The 5,322-nt window shown below is 36.9% G+C and overlaps 1 protein-coding gene across 1 annotated transcript in view; it reads left to right on the forward strand.

Moving 5' to 3' along the window:
- Positions 1-5,322, forward strand: part of LOC106882007 (microspherule protein 1) — a 44,569-nt gene that overhangs the window by 16,301 nt on the left and 22,946 nt on the right. The gene's annotated exons all lie outside the window — the stretch shown is intronic.

Raw genomic sequence — 5,322 nt, forward strand, 5'->3', positions numbered from 1 at the left:
TAAGGGTATCGTGAAAGGCCTGGCTGGAGGCCCAACCTTCCAAGTTCTTTTACAGGGCTTAGAAAAATTGAAGGGCCACTGCAATAACTGTATGAATCTGAGAGGTGAATATGTTGATTATAATTATATTTTAATGTATTTTGTTTTACCCAAAGCCTGGAACTTTTCAGTACCCCATCATATATTTGTGTGTGCGTGTATATGAGAGAGAGTTTTAGATATTTTAGAAAATGTCATCATGGAAAGATGAGAGAATATCCATTGTTCTAAAAATATGTTACAGTGCTAAAATGTCTTTTTTAAATCTTAAATGTCAGCATCTGTTTTGGTTGTCGTTTGAAATTAATTACCAGCCAACAAAAATGATTAATTTTCTTTTATCTTGTTTATCCAAGTTATTATTTTACGTGTGGTGAAACAATGATTTGTGTGGCTTCCATGATGTGGTGGTTGGTGGCAAAAGCTCTCTTTTGACTGTCATCATCATCATCATTTACAACCACAGTTGTAAAACAGATTTTTTAACCACACACTCATGCTTGTTGATAAATCTTTTTTTTTTTAATTTTTGCGTTTGGCACAAACCAAGAAGTGAGAATTAGGCCACAAAACAGCCCCAAATTCCACTCAGATAATTGCTAGAGTTCAAGGAGATTAAGTTGATTTCTGTGTCAGTAAGTGTCAGAAGATATTTCTTCTCTTCTTAAACGCCAACAAACCAAATTTGGGTTTTTTTTTCCTCCTGTCTTCTTGGTTTCTCTTTCTTTAAGGTGACATTTACACACTTTTGGTTTTATACATCTTTATCAGGTTCAACTTCCCATTGACATTTTTCTATGCTTTCTAGGGAAAAAAACAAAACAAATAAACTTGTTGCAATTTGGTGACATAGCCTTAACTTGAAGCATAAGAGTGCTGAGCTGGGGCAGAGAGTTGTTTTCGTTCAACCCCTGAGAGGATGAAAAGCAAAGTCAACCGTAACAGAATTTGATCTAATACAGGATAATGGTTTGAAATTTAAAATTTTGCCACAAGGCCAACAGTTTTGGGAGAGGGGACAGTAGATTCCATTGACCCCAGTGCTCAATTGGTACTTATTTTATTGACCTTGACGAGATCTGAATTTCAGAGCATAAAGATAATGAGATGCTGCAAAGCATTGTGCCTGACCTGCTAATGATTCTGCCAGCTTGCTGCATCGACCCCACTACTCAACTGGTACTCATTTTATGGACCTCGAAAGGCAAAGCCGACCATGGCAGAATTTGAACTCAGAACATAAAGATGAACGAAATGCTGCTAAGCATTGTACCCAATGTACTAACAATTCTACCAGCTTGCAATCTTCTGGTACAGAATGATAAAGATTTAAATTAAGAAAAAAGAAAAAATGCAATGTGGGACATGAAGTTTTTTTGTTTTTTTTTTCCAGTGTTTTTTGTGTGTCTTATTAAAGTAGAAACTATCAGCTTAACCTTTTCAATGCCAACTTGCTTAACTGAAACTACCTTTGCTTACATCATACAAAAACCTCTAATTTTGAGGTGTTTACATTTAAATTAAAACATTCCGTTGTAATTTTATGCGAGGACATTTTGATTTAAATTCTCTTCCAAACACTATCTAGACTATGACAAATTATTTTACTATTTTCACTAAATCTCTCCAAATTCTTTGTTCACTGAAATGTATTTCACCACCATCATCATCATCATCATCATCATCATCATTTAACATCTGTTTTCCCTGTTGGCTTGAGTCCAGACAGTTTTATAGGGTCCAACAAGCCACGGAGCTGTATTGAGCTGCAGTGTCAGCTCTGGCATGATTTGTACATCCTGATACTGGCCCTTTCCTGAAGCCAACGATTTAACAGTGTGTACTGAGTGGCACTTTTTAGTGCCATTAGCACTAATGAGTAAAAAGAAAGGAAAAGAACAGAAGGAAAAATGTCCCATTAACTGGGGGAGGGGAGTATTTGAGAGGTGAGGGGGCGGGGTGGTTATTTGCCAGGTATTGAGAGGTCAAGTAACATAGACAGATAAGCCTAGCTGCCATGCTGTAGAGGAGGCACCTGTCTAGCATTTTTGGGGCAGTGGGTAAGTTAGTTATGTTAACCCAATGTTCAACTGATATTTACTCATTAGACTGTGGCCATGCTGGGGCACCACCCTGAATGAATCAACCCCAGTGCTTTTTCTTTTCTTGTTTCAGCCTGCTACTTATTCTGTCAACTCTTTTGCTGAACTGCTAAGTTACAGGGATGTAAACACACCAACACCAGATGTCAAGTGGTAGTGGAAGACAAACACACATACAAAGACACACACACGCATAGATATACATATACCATACACAGATACACACACATATATATACAACAGGCTTCTTTGATTTTCTATCTAAAAAATCCATTCACAAGGCTTTAATCAGCTGAAGGTTATAGTACAAGGCACTTGACCAAGGTGCTATGCAGTGGGACTGAACCCTGAACCATGTTGTTGGGAAGCAAGCTTCTTACCACACAGCCACACCTTTTTTCTTTTTTATCCTATGTTCTTTTTCTGTGTATTGCTAGAACTTGAAGTGATTAAGATAAGATAAATGCCACAGGATTTAATTTGCAAGGTGTGTTGCACCTACCTTGATGCAACGAGAAATCTGAAGTTTGCTTGAGGAAACCAGATATGTGGAAGTTTGTTGACTCACCTTTTAGTTACTAAAAATATCCATTTGAAGCATGTGGTGGTGTTAGCTTAGTGTTATTGACAATAAACGAATACAAATATGTTGATTACGACTTGACTAGTAAACATTTAAAATGTTTCTTGTATCCTGTTTATGTTGTAAAAAAAAATCTATAATTTATAGGCGTAGGAGTGGCTGTGTGGTAAGTAGCTTGCTTACCAACCACATGGTCCCAGGTTCAGTCCCACTGCGTGGCATCTTGGGCAAGTGTCTTCTGCTATAGCCTCGGGATTTGGTAGACGGAAACTGAAAGAAGCCAGTCGTATATATGTATGTGTTTGTCCCCCCAACATTGCTTGACAATCGATGCTGGTGTGTTTATGACCCCGTAACTTAGCAGTTCGGCAAAAGAACCGATAGAATAAGTACTAGGCTTCTAAAGAATAAGTCCTGGGGTCGATTTGCTCAACTAAAGGTGGTACTCCAGCATGGCCACAGTCAAAAGACTCTCCTATTTATATATACAGACTTCATAGTGTTTCTGCACCACCTCATTTCCTAGTTGAAATACCTTAATGCCATCAACGGTATGAATGAAGCCTGTGGTAGTGTGTGTGTGTGTGTGCATGTATATTGTGTGTGTGCATGTATATTGTGTGAGTGTATGTTTGTGTCTCCTTGTACCTGATAGTGCATGATAGTTGTAAATAAGTTGACATTGTCATACAAACTGTTACCATTCATTTCCAGTATTCTGTGAAAACATATCCAGCCATGAGGAAATATTTCTTTGCTTAAAAATAGGTGAAGGTTGGCAACAGGAGGAGCATTCAGCCCTAGAAAATCTGCCTTAGTAAACTCCATCTGACCCAAGCGAGCATGGAAAAATAGATAGTGAATCAATAATGGTGATGTGTGTGTAATGCATGCACACAAACACACATACTCTCTCTCTCATCAAAATACCTCACTGTGACCTTCAACTGTTAAAAACTAAACACAACAACGGAAGTATGTGAAGCATTTACTTTTGCAAGTCATATAAACATGGTTCCTCACAAATGCAATCAAATAAAAACAGCAAGCTGTGCAGACATCACCATGTATTGGTTATGGACACTGAACAAACAAACAGACATTGCTGACTGGCCAAAACAAGAGAGAAAGGCAAAAGTGACAGAGTGACATGAATGACTCCAGAACGAAAATGTAAAACTATGATATAAATTCTTTAACTCTTTTATGACCAAATAGGTACAGGTGTGGTGATGTGGGTAAGAAGTTGTCTTCCTAGCACTTATTCTTTGCAAGTCTAGTACTTATTTTTGCCAAACCGCTAAGTTACAGGAGCATAAACACACCAGCATTGGTTGTCAAGCAGTGGCAGTGGGAGGGGCGGTCAAACACGTATACACACACACACACACACACACATACACACACACACAGCAGTGTTCTTTCAGTTTCTGCCTACCAAATCCACTCACAAGGCTTTGGTCAGCCCAAGGCTATAGTGAAAGACACTTGCCCAAGGTGCCACACAGTGAGACTGAACCCAGAACCATGCGGTTGGGAGGAAAGCTTCTTACCACACAGCCGTGCTTGCACCTATATGTTTAAATTAATTTTGAGAATAATAATTTGGCATAATTTTGTAAAATAACTAACTTTTGCATGATTAAACTTTAATTAACTTTTTTGCTAACAAGCCACATTGGTTCTATGATACAGTTTCCCTGTTTTAAAGTTATCTGAATAAAGATTTGCCATCTAAAATTCCGCATTGATTTATCTTCCAAATACCACAACAATGTGGGTTATTTCAACCATTCATATTATTCTGTCTAATGTAATGTTTATTCTTGTTATTTTCAATTAATCATGCATTATCTCATAGCTTCAAGAGTTCAATGATAGGATTGTTTTTGTTGTTGTTTTTAGCATGATATTGCAGGGTAGATGTGAGAGAGATTAATCAGATTGAACATATAAGAAGGGAGAGTATTTAGGCTGGGTATGGCTGGTTTAACTACTAAGGGGTTAATAAATTCTTTGTTATTTTCAAAATTCATTGCCACAAATGCAGTGTGTTATTTCAATAGAGACAGTCAGATTGGAGGGGCTTTTTGAAAGACATTAGGTAGATTAAGGTATCAATATAAAACTGTTAAGATGTATTTTTAGGATAAAACTAGTAGAAATGATGGGTTTGTTGAAAGGGGAGGTAACTTATATCTGTTATTAGAGGAAAATAACTTTTGTAGGTGTGATGGTGAATGTATAATGAAATCTCTCTCTATCTCTCTCTCTCTCTCTCTCTCTATATATATATATATATATATGTATATATGCACATATATTATATACACACGTGTGTGTGTATATATCTATATACATATATATACACATGTGTGTAATTCTTCGAAACGCCGGTGTTTTAATGGTGACAGCTGATGAAGGAGATGTTTCTATGTGGCTTGCTTGTTTGTTGTACCTTGTTTATCATTTTGTCCATGTTCTTTTGCCACGTCATGTACCCAGTTATGTATCTATATGTACATGTAGATGAAGGTATGTACATACATGTACATATATATGCATATACTCATATATATATATATATATATATATATA

Source organism: Octopus bimaculoides, chromosome 21, assembly GCF_001194135.2.
Source record: "Octopus bimaculoides isolate UCB-OBI-ISO-001 chromosome 21, ASM119413v2, whole genome shotgun sequence".
Lineage (NCBI taxonomy): Eukaryota > Metazoa > Mollusca > Cephalopoda > Octopoda > Octopodidae > Octopus > Octopus bimaculoides.